The sequence below is a fragment of the Nicotiana tabacum genome, chromosome 6 (genome assembly GCF_000715075.1).
Source record: "Nicotiana tabacum cultivar K326 chromosome 6, ASM71507v2, whole genome shotgun sequence".
Taxonomy (NCBI): domain Eukaryota; kingdom Viridiplantae; phylum Streptophyta; class Magnoliopsida; order Solanales; family Solanaceae; genus Nicotiana; species Nicotiana tabacum.
This window is the reverse complement of record NC_134085.1, coordinates 187,052,164-187,066,437: the sequence shown is the minus strand read 5'-3', so window position 1 is coordinate 187,066,437 and position 14,274 is coordinate 187,052,164.

Here is a 14,274-nt window from a genome sequence, read left to right as displayed (position 1 = left end):
GCACATTTGACAAAGTTGACTCAGAAGGGAGTAAAGTTTCAATAGACTGATGCTTGCGAACGGATTTTCCAGGCATTGAAGGATAGATTAACTTCAGCACCGGTTTTAACGCTTCTAGAAGAGACCCGATGGTTATGTTATCTATTGTGACGCTTCAGGCATTGGATTGGGTTGTGTCCTGATGCAACATGGTAAGGTAATTGCATATGCTTCAAGGTAGTTAAAGAAGCATGAGCGGAATTATCTGACCCACGACCTCGAGTTAGCTGCGGTTGTCCATGCACTTAAGATATGGCGGCATTATTTATATAGTGTTCATGTTGATGTATTCACAAATCATAAAAGCTTGCAATATATCTTCTAGCAAAAAGAGTTGAATTTGCGACAGAGGTGATGACTTGAGTTATTGAAAGATTACGATGTTAACATTCTCTACCATCCAGGGAAAGATAATGTTGTCGTAGACGCCTTAAGCTGCCGATCTATGGGTAGCTTAGCACGTGTGGAGGCCGAAAAAAGCAATTAACTAGAGAAATTCATCAATTGGCTTGTTTGGGGGTTCGGTTAGTAGACTCTAGCAATAGTGGAGTTGTACTCCAGAATACTGCAAAATCATCTCTCATAGTTGAAGTAAAGGAGAGGCAGTACGATGACCCAGAGTTGGTCAAGTTGAGAGTGCGAGTTCCGCAGTAGAAGAAGCCGTTGAGAACTCAAGGGAGATGGAGTTCTCAGATACAGGGGTCAATTGTGTGTTCCAGATGTAGCAGGGCTACGAGATAGGATTATGTTAGAGGCACATTATTCGTGATACTCCATTCACCCTGTGTCAACAAAGATGTATCATGACATTAAGGAGGTGTACTGGTGGAACGATATGAAGAAGAACATTGTTGAGTTTGTCGCTCAGTGCCCCAGTTGCCAGCAGGTGGAGTTAGAGCACCAAAAGCCTGGAGGACTAATGCAGACTATAAAGATCCCGACATGGAAATGGGAGGCGGATTTTATCACCGGTTTACCTTGTTTTCATCATAAGTTCGATTCCATATGGGTAATAGTTGATAGGCTCACGAAATCAGCTCATTTTCTACCGGTCATATCTATATATACGACAAAAGATTATGCAAAGTTATATATTAAAGAGATAGTGCGACTACACGAAGTACCAATATCTATTATATCTGACCGTAGGGCCCAATTTACAACACATTTTTAGAGGTCATTTCAGAGAGGTCTAGGAACTCAGGTGAATCTCAGTACAGTTTTTCATCCACAAACTGATGGACAAGACGAGTGCACAATTCATACGCTCGAGGATATGTTACGAACATGTGTATTGGATTTTAAGAGAAGTTGGGATAAACATCTACCTCTTATCGAGTTTGCATATAATAACAGTTACCACTTCGGTATTTAGATGGCTCCGTACGAGGCTTTGTATGGGTGCAGGTGCAAATCTCCTATAGGGTGGTTTGATGTTGGAGAATGTGGGTTACATGGGCTAGACCTGGTTCAGCAAGCCATAGAAAAAGTAAAGCTGATCCGGGATCGACTGTTGACAGCTCATAGTCGTCAGAAATCATATTCTGACGTGCGTAGATGAGATTTAGAGTTCGGGGTTAATGACTGGGTATTCTTAAAGGTGTCACCTATGAAAGGTATGATGAGGTTTGGCAAGAAAGGTAAACTTAGCCCACGCTATATTGGGCCTTATAGGATCATTCAGAGAGTGGGCCAAGTAGCTTATGAGTTAAAATTGCCCTCAGAATTAGAGTCTGTCCATCTGGTTTTTTACATATCTATGTTACTGAAGTGCATTTGCGATCCTACCTGAGTGGTGCCCCACGGATGATGTACAGATTACAGAGGACTTGTCATACGAGAAAATTTTGGTTGTCGTCCTAGACCGATAAATCCGCAAGCTACGGAATAAGGAGGTAGCCTCCGTGAAAGTACTTTAGAGGATCAATAATGTGGAAGAAATGAATTGGGAGGCCAAAGAAGACATGAAGTCTAGATATACCTACTTATTTCCTCCTCTAGAGAAGGATTTAATTGAGACGTCATAACCTCAAGGTATGTGTACGGATTCTTGTGTTAGTTATTGTCTTTGGTCATATGAGGCCATTGTCATTATTGATGATTGTGGTCCTGTGTGGCATTGGATTATTAAGCTTCTACAGGGAGAGTTGGTAGTAGTATTGTTACAAAGGCAACCCTGCCAAAAGTTATATAAATCTCGGGGAGTTGAACATTCGAGGACGAATGTTTCTAAGGGGGGAAGGATGTTACATCTCGCATTTTCGTACGTTAAAAGTTTCGTCTTCAATTAAACGATGTAGACTCGGGGATAAGATTATCTTGAGATTAATGTATTTATGCTATTTATAACAAGCGAGAAGTAAGTGTCATGTGTCGTGCCCCCTTTTTCCTTCGCGGAATCGGGTTTATGACATTTTGATTGGGACAACTCTTTCCTTTTGGGAAAGGGGGTTTGCAGTTTGAAAAGTCGCCACCTAACGATTTAAGGTGTGTTAGAGCACCTATAAGGTTCATTTATAACTACGTTTGGTAACCAGAGATAGGGTAAGGGCTTGAAATTATCCCAAGGAGAAAGGTGCTAGGCACCTCTCAAGATCCACTAGTGTGGTTCCCGGCCAAATAACTTTTTGTGAATTTGTACAATTAGCAAATAAGCAAGTATGACTCAAATAGTAGGGGATTTAAGTTTAAATACACAAATGTTTGAAAAAAAATAATCAGTGAAAAACGAGATTTTGAAAAGAGTTACAATCTAAGCATATTAGGGAATGTAAAGGGGGGTATCCTAGGTTTGTTTATAATATGGATCACATCAATGCAATATCCGGTATGACACTCCTCAAAGAGGGGCTACACATGGTATTAACGCACTGGTCATCATATCCATATCTACCCTTTCCCGCCCCGTGAAGGTAGTTAAAGCGAAGGTTGGTCTCGACCCCTATTGCATGCTATTACCTGTCCCTTCCTATCAGTCATAGAGGAATTTAGGACTCCTATAATATAAAAGGGGGGTGCTAGGCAGACCCTCGGGTTTAAAGGCAAAATACTAGGCGACAAATAAGAACACATAGGGCTGCATTTAGGGAAAAACACAGAAAATAGATAGAAGGCTCAGTTATACCTCCACAAGTAATGCACATAGATAGCACGACTCGTACACATATAAGGTCCACATTTAGATCCTATGCATGGTATCTAAGTGACAACAACAGAATCTGATTTATTACATGACTCAGAAAAGAAGTCCGAATCAGGCTTGCCTACTGATTCTAATAGTTGATAATTAAGCAGCATACATAAAGAAGCATGTTTTCACTTTTGACAAATTTAGCACCTAAGGCTTGCCTAGGTATAAAATAGTGTTCCAGTTATCGGGGTTATTTAGAGAAGACTGTTTGAATTGTATTACTAAACATGCTGTTCTAAATGTTCAGAATTCTAGAATTATTACCAGCTGGGTTAATCTATTTTTTAATAAATAAACTAGAGATGCCTAAGCGGATGTGAGTGCAGTTCTAAAGGCATGATATCTAATGCACAAAAATGCAGAGTGATGTATACGCAGGACTTGAGCAGGATTTTATTCTAAATGCATAAGTATCACGTACTTTCAGAATATGCAGAAGATATGGAAATGACCTGTTTATTAGCGTTGTTTTTATCCTAAGGCAGGATCTCTAAGTGTATAAGGCAGCGCATAACATAATGGTAAAGTGCTAGTTATTATCAGATTTTAACACATGATTTTGTAAGGATGCACATGCTGAAACAATAAATATGGGACCTAAGAACATGATTTCTAATGCATGTATGAATCCAAAGCATGGTTTCTATTGCACAATTAGTAATATAAACCTAATAACATGTTTTCTACCCTTAACAACTATAACATTCATATTTACCCCATCCTTTTTCACTAGCCAACCCCAATACTTGTTTTTAACAGATTATTACAGACAATTGCTGAAATGAATTACATAAGAAAAATAAAAGTTACACTATAGAGAGCCCGAAAACAGGCCTAAAACTTCAGCACCTGATTAGGACTTCTTCCCTGAGTTATTTAATAAATCACCTCAAGTGCCAAGATTATTCCATAGCCTTTCTCATATCTGGATGTGTCAGAGTTTCCTAAGGACCTCAAGGGATCCCGGGCAGTGCTCACACCCAGATTTCATAGCCAAGATAGAGTAAGTGCAGTGTAGAAGGGCCAAATTTTATGTGTCCAAGTTCAGAGGGAGCTTAAGGGTCCCAAGGCACGGCTCACACAAAAAGGGCAGAACCTAGTGGTCTAAGAGTAAGGTGAGAGTGCTTGACATAAGTTTAAAAGAGTTGAGTTGGAAACAGTTTTGACAATGATTAGTTTGAAATAAGTTTTGGAAAAAAGCAATAGAAGAGTTTGCCTTAGTGAAAAAAAATAGTTTGAAGAAGAAAAGAAACAGAGCAATCAGCAACTCAAGACCAAACCAACATACATAGTTCAAACACAAACAAGGAAATGAGGAATTAGGAGAAGTAGTTCATATGTGAAAGCATATTTTCGCACAGGTTAACACTAGAGAAGTACTACAGAACTTAAATAGTCACAACAATAGTTTATCACAAAGTGTTTATATTAGGAGCTTAACAGAGTTACTCATTAGGTGTAGGGGAAGGGTTCTGGATCACATAGTGACTGGGTGTCACAAACACATGCTTACAATGTGTTGGGGGTTAGGGGGGTTAGGGAAGAATAGTAGTAGACAAATGTAAGAAAATAGTATACATGCTGAATTACAGGGAAAGGGTCTATTACACAAAGTTAGTCATGCTACTTAGTGTTAATCAAATACATTAGGAGTCTATGGGCATATTAGTTGAGGGGAATTAACAAGAACTCAAGTAAACATGCTGGTCTAGTATCATACAAGACAAGTGAGACCCAGACATGCTGATTACACACTTGAACAAGAGAGGAAAAAACATAAGCATACTGAATAACGCAGTAAAGAAGAAGGGCAATTAAACATATAAGCCATTAAATTAGTGCAGAAAGAGACATGGATTAATAGACAGGGAGAACATAGAGTTGAGTTTCAGAATTGAACTAGGAACATACCAGTAAAGGAAGTAAAGTACAGAAAGTAAAGCAAGTAGAGTTCCACAGTCTAGCCTTGGCTTTCAGCCGGCTAGACAAGCAGTTAGCATAAGTAGCAGAGAAAGAAAAGAGAGTTTGAGAGTGTGTGTGTGTGTGTATTCTCAACTATTGTTCGTGTTTTTAAGACTGTAGAAGAGAGTCATTTATATAGTAGTTTAAAAGCTGGTTAAAATAGGCAAGAATCAATTCTTCAGTAATTACAGAACTCAGTATAAAATATTTGTTCGAATCTCCCTTTGATTGAGGGAGTCAGTGTAAATGGTAAAGAGTAGGTGACAAGTAAGGAAAGAAATCATACACGGATGGAGTATAACAAATAAGGAAAGATTTCAAAATAGTACCAGTATAGAACAGGTAATTAAGGCTAGGTTCAGAAAGTTTTCAAACTAAGGAAACAATCAGTAAGAATTAAGTAGCAATGCATGCAAGGCAAGGGAGAATTAATTAAGGCAATCAACTAATCAAATTAAGTAGAAAGGTAGGAGTCGGGGGGTCCAAAGGAAAATGTTCAAATCACACCATGCAATAAGGAATTCTGAATCAATCAAAGAAAGTCATGCAAAAGAGTCAACATGTTTAACATATAAATAGAGCAAGACATGGGTAGTCAAGAATTTGCACACAACTCCAGCGAAACATGAAGATCAAACCATAATGAATCAGTGAGAAAGATGCGAGTCTTGATGCGAACAGTCAAGATGAACACACACACATAGAATTGATATAAGTCTATGCTGAGAAACTCAGTAGAAGCATATCAAGGCAAGGTAGTTACAAGAAATCACAAGAACTCAAAAGAAATATGAGAATTAGCAAGTCATGTTAATACACAGAAAACAAACGAAGAACCCTAAAAATTAGGATTTTGACATAGGCTAGTTAGGGTCAAGGAAGAACTCAACAAAATTAGTCAAAACACATAGACGTAGGGGATTAAGCACTTAAAACCAGAAAGCATTTCAAAAAAAGATTTTTCAGAAACCCTAGTTTAGAAAGATGACAAACCATTCAAAAATCAAGAGATTTTCCATGAAAACAAGTAAAAAATAAGTTCGATCCTTCTCAGATCTGTACAGATCTAAGAAGTTTAAGAGACGAAATTAAGGTTTTCAACAGAATAACTCGAATAGAGGAGAAAACTTAAACAAACGCTTTAACCATAAAGACTCGCAAATTAATACAAAAATCAGAAGAAAGAAGCGTTTTGAAAAGGTGTTTAAGAACCCTAGTTCGAAGATGAAGAATTACTTAAGAAAAATCGGAAAAAAACCTTTGATGAAATCAACAAAAGCTCATAGTATACACAGATCTAAGATAGATCTAAAAGAAAATCGGAAAATCTTAAGAGTTAGGGTTTCAGAAAACCCAAAGAAAATGAGAAAACCTTAAAGGGTTACCGGTTTTAACCGGAAAAGTCATAGATCTTACTCGAACGGCCTGAGGTGGCCGAAAAATGGCATAAAGGACCATGGGTAGGAGTTGAATCGCTCCAGGTTCACCTGAGGACCTTAGGGTAGTGTCAGACCGGCGTGGGGTGAAGCAGGGGCCAGGAGATGATGAGAGGCTATGGTTTCCGGCTAGGGAGGTGGCCTGAGAAGGTGGATAAGGTCCATCGGAGAGGAGAAAGTTCTAGAGAAAACCAGAAATAGAGAGAGAGATAGAGCGACCGGTTGAGAGAGAATGAGAGGGGGGGAATGAGAGATGGGGGGGTAGTCATTAGGGTTTAATATGGCATGGGGGAATCTGGACCGTTGATTAGATTTGATCAACGGTCCAGACTGGACTAGGGATTGGGTCGGGTATGGTTTGGGTTTGGGCTTGGGCCTGGTGGGTTATTTAATTGGGTTAGGGGTCCGGTTGGATTTAGGCTATAATTTAAATTGGGAGTGGCTAATTGTTAAATACCCAATTAAAATTAGATAAATAATTAATAAAAATAGCTAATAATTAGATAAAATGAAATTAAAGCTAAATAGGTGAAATTAAAGTAATTGACTAATATTTAAAATACTAAAGGACCGATTATTGAATTAAAATAGCATAAAGTGTACAATTAGGCTATAATTGCAAAATTATTGTAATTATAGTCAAACAATGCCAAATTGGCTAATTTGTAAAATAATTAAATCCTAATAGGATTAAAAATGATATATTGAGCTAAGAAATACTTTGAAATTACTTGTAATGTAATTTATGAATAATTATTGGATATAAAGTACTGAATAAATTAGAAAAATAAATTGATAATAATATGGAAAATTATGAAAAAATACCAATTATTATAACAAGTGATTTTGAAGGCATATATGCAAATTTAAAAAATAGTTTGAGGAAAAATTGGGTATCAACAGCTGCCCCTCTTTACCCGGGAAGGATGAAAGAGTTTTCGGGTAAAGAAATGATGGCCAAGTTTGACTGAGCGAAACGGTTTGGGAAGATTTAGGCCACACCCTGGCTTCTAAGTTGCCTAAATATCCCTAGTTTTACAAGAATCAGGTCGTATGTAGTTCATGATCCATCGGCGGACTATACCGATGAAGTCATTTCAAGAATGGACGCAACATCTAGGGCTGAGTGAGTGAACGGTTTACCGGAATGGTTAGGTTTGATATGGTTGAGGGAACTGGAGCGGGATCACTCTTGTTGGGATAGCCGTTGCTCACTGGGTTACCTTCCAATAAATGATACAAGCATATATTGCATAATTTAAACATGATGCAAATTCCCGTTGGACTATGAATGTTGTCTTCAGAAGATGAGGATGATGTCCTTAGACCATGATGTCCTGGGCCATGAAGCGTATGATAAGGGATTCGCAGGCCATGAAATAATGTTCTCGGGCTATGAGGATGGTGCCTCCGAACTATGACGCCTTTGAATAATGATATGCAAAAGATTGAAAGAGATCCTCAGGCCATGACATGGTGTTCTCGGGCTATGAAGATGGTGCCTCCGAACGATGACGCCTTTGGATGAGTTGGCAATATTTCAGCCTATGAAGGATGCAGTAGTATGATGCAGGCAAGACAGAGCTTAGTCTTGCGAATTGAAGGGAAGAGCTTAGCCCGTAAGAGAATCGAGATAAATAGTGCATGGGATAATGCTTAGTTTCGAAGAAAATTGAAGACCGAGCTTAGCCTCGAAAGGCAGAATGATAGCCTTATGCAAAGATGCGAATGTAGATGGAGGTAGAGCTTAACCTCGGAAGGCAGAATGGTAGCCTTATGCAAATCGAAAAGCTAAATAGTAGCCTTATGTGATGCAAATGCAGATGGAGACAACGTTTAGTCTCGGAAGGCAAAATGGTAGCCTTATGCAAATTGGAAGGCAGAATAGTAGCCTTATGCAATGCAAATGCAGATGGAGGCAACGTTTAGTCTTGGAAGGCAGAATGGTAGCCTTATGCAAGAATGCATATAGAGATAGCGTTTAGTCTCGGAAGGCAGAATGATAGCCTTATGCAATGAAAATGTAGATGGAGACAACATTTAGTCTCGAAAGACAGAATGGTAGCTTTATGCAAGAATGCAGATGGAGACAACGTTTAGTCTCGGAAAGCAGAATAGTAGCCTTATGCAAGAAATAAGATAACAACTGACAATAGAGTTTTCTTAGCTGATAGCAGATTGCGGCGTTGTAATTACTGGGAGCATTGTGACATACAGAACATCACTGGTGTGTACTGATAGAAAATGTTGGTAAGTGCAACAGTTCTGAAAATCGTATTTTGAATAATGTTTGTCCCATGGGCGTACAGTATGTCTAATCCTAGTGCCTGCATCCAAAGAAAAATCATGAGTCTTGTAAGGTGGAAGGTTAGTTCATATCCCCGCTGGCTTTGCTTGACTTGTTCGGCTTTGATCTGATGATACCGTCCGTATCATTGGGGTAGGATTGCTAAACAAAGCAGTTTCAATAATAAATATGCATGATTTTGTAAAAGTATGACATAAATGTATAATTAAAAATAGCTTTTAGATGAACCGATGACTATGACGTAGTTCAGGACATTGCAATCTCTCATGCTACGGAATTTTGAGGGCTCTCATCAAAATTCTGCCCTAGTTTGATGGGTTGACGTTTCTGACAGATGCTCGTGCGACGATTGGCTGAAATTACTTCGGAATTTTGAGGGTCCTCCTCAAAATTCTGCCCTAGTTTCCAATTGCGGGGGGAAATAAAATTTTATTGAATTGTGACCGAACCCATAGGGCTGCCTACGTATCCCCTCTTAAACGGGAATCAAATCAGGCGTAGTTCAATTTACATCATATAAGGAAAGCATAAAGACTACACATAGTAACGCTTGACTGCATCTGAATTGATCGGCTTTGGCCACTTCTCCGTCCATTTCTGCAAGTATGAGGGCTCCTCCTATCAAAATCCGGTGAACCATGTATGGACCCTGCCAGTTGGGAGAGAACTTCCCTTTAACTTCATCTTGATGCAGAATTTTTTTTAACACCAGCTGTCCCGATGCGAACTGTCTTGGCTTGACTCTTTTGTTGAAGGATCTGGACATTCTGTTCTGATAGAGTTGACCATGGCAGACTTCATTCATTCTCTTTCCGTCTATAAGGGATAGTTGCTCATAACGACTATCCACCCACTCCGCGTCGTCGAGCTCAGCTTCTTGTATGATCCTTAGGGAAGGAATTTCTATCTCAGTGGGAATGACAACCTATGTACCATATACCAGCATATACATGGTTGCCCTGGTTGATGCGCGGACTGTGGTGCAATACCCCAGAAGAGCAAATGATAACTTCTCATGCCACTGTCTGTGATTCTTTATCATTTTTCTTAATATCTTCTTGATATTCTTGTTGGCGGCTTCTACAGCTCCCTTCATATGAGGCCTGTAGGCTGTGGAATTCTTGTGTTTGATCTTGAAAGTTTTACACATAGCTTTCATCAAGTCGTAGTTGAGGTTAGAGCCATTATTAGTGATGATTGGCTCTGGAATTCCGAATCGACAAACAATGCGGTCGCGGACAAAGTCTGCCACAACTTTCTTAGTCACTACTTTGTAAGATGCTGCTTCGACCCATTTAGTGAAATAGTCTATTGCTACTAGGATAAACCTGTGTCCGCTGGAAGCAGCAGGCTCGATTGGTCCAATAATATCCATCCCCAAAGTGGCAAACGACCACGTTGAGCTTGTTGAGTTGAGCTCGCTTGGAGGTACCTTTATCATGTCTGCATGTATTTGACAACGGTGGCATTTCCGGACATACTAGATGCAGTCTGTTTCCATAGTCATCCAAAAGTAACCAGCCTGGAGTATCTTATTTGCTAAGACAAAAATGTTCATATGTGGACCACAGGTCCCAGCATGAATTTCCTCTAGTAGCCTGGATGCTTCCTTTGTGTCGACACATCTTAATAATCCTAAATCGAGAGTCCTCCTATAGAGGAGTCTTCTGCTGTGAAGGAAGTTGTTGGACAATCTTTGAAGTGTGCATTTCTGAGTAGGATTTGCAAGCTTTGGGTACTCTCCTTTTGCCAAATATTCCTTGATATCATGAAACCAAGGCTTTCCGTCTGCTTCTTCTTCAACATGGGCATAATAAGCTTGCTGATTATGGATTTTCACCGGAATGGGATCAATGAAATTCTTTTCGGGGTGCTGTATCATAGATGATAGGGTAGCCAATGCATCGACGAACTCATTCTAGATTATGGGAATATGCTGGAATTCCGTCTTCGTGAACATCTTTCTCAATTCCTGTACATGATGCAGATAAAAGAGCATCTTGGAGTTCTTGGTCATCCATTCTCCTCATACCTGATGTATAAGCAAGTCTAAATCTCTAATCACTAGCAGCTCTTGAACGTTTATGTAAATGTCCATTTTGAGTCCTAAGATGCAGGCTTCATATTTGGCCATATTGTTAGTGCAGGGGATCCTGAGTTTGGCAGACATCAGATAATGCTGACCGATTTCTAATATTAGGACTAATCCTATGCCAACTCCTTTGAAGTTTGCTGATCCATCGAAGAACATTCTCTAACCGTCATAGGATTTTGCAATGTCTTCTCCTATGATACCTCTTTATTAGGAAAATATGTTTCAGGGGTTTGTATCCTCCATCCATAGGGTTTTCAACAAGGTGGTCTGCTAGTGCCTATCCCTTGACCATTTTCTCAGTTACGTAAACAATGTCGAACTCACTCAATAGGATTTGCCACTTAGCTAGTTTGCCGGTGGGTATGAGCTTCTGAAAGATGTACTTCAAGAGATCCATCCTCGATATGAGATATGTAGTATAGGCGCAGAAGTAATGTCTCAGCTTCTGAGCTACCCAAGTCAAAACACAACAGGTGAGTTCCAATAGATAATATCGGGCCTCGTACGGGGTGAACTTCTTACTAAGATAATAAATGGCTTGTTCCTTCCTCCATGTTTCATCGTGCTGCCCCAGAACGCAGTTGAAAGCACCATCTAACATTGCAAGGTAGAGTAATAAGGGTCTACCTGTCTCGAGCAGGACTAAGACTTGTGGTGTTGACATGTACTCCTTGATTTTGTCGAAGGCCTTTTGGTAGTCATCGGTCCATTTGGTGGCGGCTTCCTTCTTTAACATCTTAAAGATTGGCTCACAGATAACTGTAGACTTTGCTATGAATCGGCTAATGTAGTTAAGCCTTCACACGAAACTCATCACATCCTTCTTGTTCTTTGGCGGTGGTAATTCTTGAATGGCTTTGACTTTCGATGGATCTAGTTCTATTCCTCGGTGGCTCATAATAAACTCAAGCAATTTCCCAGCAGGAACCCTAAAGGCGCACTTTATAGGGTTTAGTTTCAAGTTGTATCTCCGCAGTCTATTAAAGAACTTCCTCAGATCTTCTATGTGGTCAGTGGCCTTCTTGGATTTGATAATAACATCATCCATATATACCTTTATCTCCTTGTGTATCATATCATGGAAAATGGTAGTCATGACCCTCATGTAGGTGGCCCCTGCATTCTCCAAGCCGAATGGCATCATCTTGTAGCAGTACACTCCCTACAGCATAATGAAAGCCGTTTTCTCAGCATCTTCCTCATCAATACAGATATGATGATAACCAGTGAAGCAATCTACGAATGACTGTAGTTCATGCTTGGCACAATTGTCAATTAGGATGTGTATATTTGGCAAAAGGAAGTCGTCTTTCGGACTGGCCCGATTGAGATCCTGGTAGTCGACACAGACTCTGACCTTCCCATCCTTCTTTGGCACTGGCACAATGTTGGCTAACCATGTCGGGTATTCTACTACCCTGAGAACCTTAGTATTGATCTGTTTGGTGACTTCTTTTTTGATTTTCAAACTCATATCATGCTTGAACTTTCTGAGCTTTTGCTTTATCGGTGGACACATTGGATCGGTTGGCAGTTTGTGAGCCACAATAGACGTACTCAGACCAGTCATGTCATCATACGACCAGGCAAATATGTCCTTATACTCTTTCAGAAATTTCGTGTATTCTTTCTTCTCTGATGGCGATTGGTGAATGATGATTCGTGTTTCCTTGATGTTTTCTGCATCTCCCAGGTAGACAATCTCGGTCTCGTCCAAGTTGGACTTAGGTCTGTTCTCAAAGTTCTCAACTTCTTTGATAATCTCGTCAGGTATGTCATCTTCTTCTGAATCTATGTACGTTTGTTGCGTTGTCTCATTGCATGTCACAGTCATTGGTTCATCAAGATAAGTAATAGTAATGTTGTATTGGTAAAGTAAGGAGAGAAAACAATAGCAATAAATATTAATTCATAAGAAAAATGCTTTTGATAAGTTGAATAACTGTTTTGAACATTGGAGATCTTATTGCAGGAATTGAAAAATGCGAAAAGAAAATTATTTAGTAAATAAAATAGTGAATAATGCTTGTTTTAGCCTTGCTACTCCGAGGCTTGTCGGGCTTTGATTGTCCTGATGGTCCAATTCTTAAGATGTGCCCCTCTACTCATAGCTTGTATGGAAGGGCCTTCCTCCCCCTCCTCCTCGAGAATAACACAACACTCCATATCACTGTCCTCTAAAAACAAGTTCTTCACTACTCAAGTGCTTCTTCTTCATCTGACCCATAAATAATGTCGGCCTGTTGGAAGGTCTACTCTAGATGTGGTATTGGCTGCTCTAGTGGACAGTAAGGACCGCTTCATGGTGGCGACCAGTTATTGAATTATTCCCAGGTGTATTCATATCTTAAACCGAAGGTAGTGCCATGTTTCTTGAGTTTTATGGGTTTAGAGATTCCTTGGAGGTTCTTGCCGAGCCCTTTGCCAGGTTTGTACCTACTCCAACTCAGTATACTCTCGATTTTTCTATCCTACCATTTGTCATTGTCGATAGCATTAACCCTTTCAATATGGTGGTAAGTTTCTCCACCCAGCTTCCTTCTTCCCTCGATCGTCGAAATGGTCTGGCGACTGTATCTAGGGTTGCTACTGTAGTTGTGAATGATCACTTCCTGGTGATTCCATTCGAACTTTACTGCCTGATACAACGTTGATGCTACGACCCCATCGACATGAATCCATGGTCGTCCCAGCAGCAAGTTGTAAGATGTTGGTACATCTATTACCTGGAAATCGACCTCGAACTAGGTTGGTCCCATCTACAGACATAGACTAATCTTGCCAATAGTGGACCTCTGAGAACCATTGAAGGCTTTCACATTGATTGCTCCATCCTTTATTTTATGCAGTCCTTTACCCAGCTTCTTGAGTGTTACCAGTGGACAAATGTTAAGACTAGAACCTCCATCGATCAAGATTCTGGTGATGAAATAATCTTCGCATTGCACGGTGATGTGGAGTGCTTTGTTGTACCCCAGCCCTTCAGGTGTCAGCTCGTACTCATTAAAGGTGATCTTATGGCTTTCCAGCACTTGTCCTACCATATTAGCCACTTCCCCTAGTGATGTTACTTGGTACGTATGATTCATTTATCACCTTTAACGGAGCATTCTTGCGTGTCTCAGAATTTGTAGCAAAGAGAGAATGGATATTTATGCTGGCGTTTTGTTTAACTGGTCGATGACCGAATATTCCTTGGCCTGTATTTTCCTTCAAAGGTCGTTCGGACCTGTCTCAATGAGGG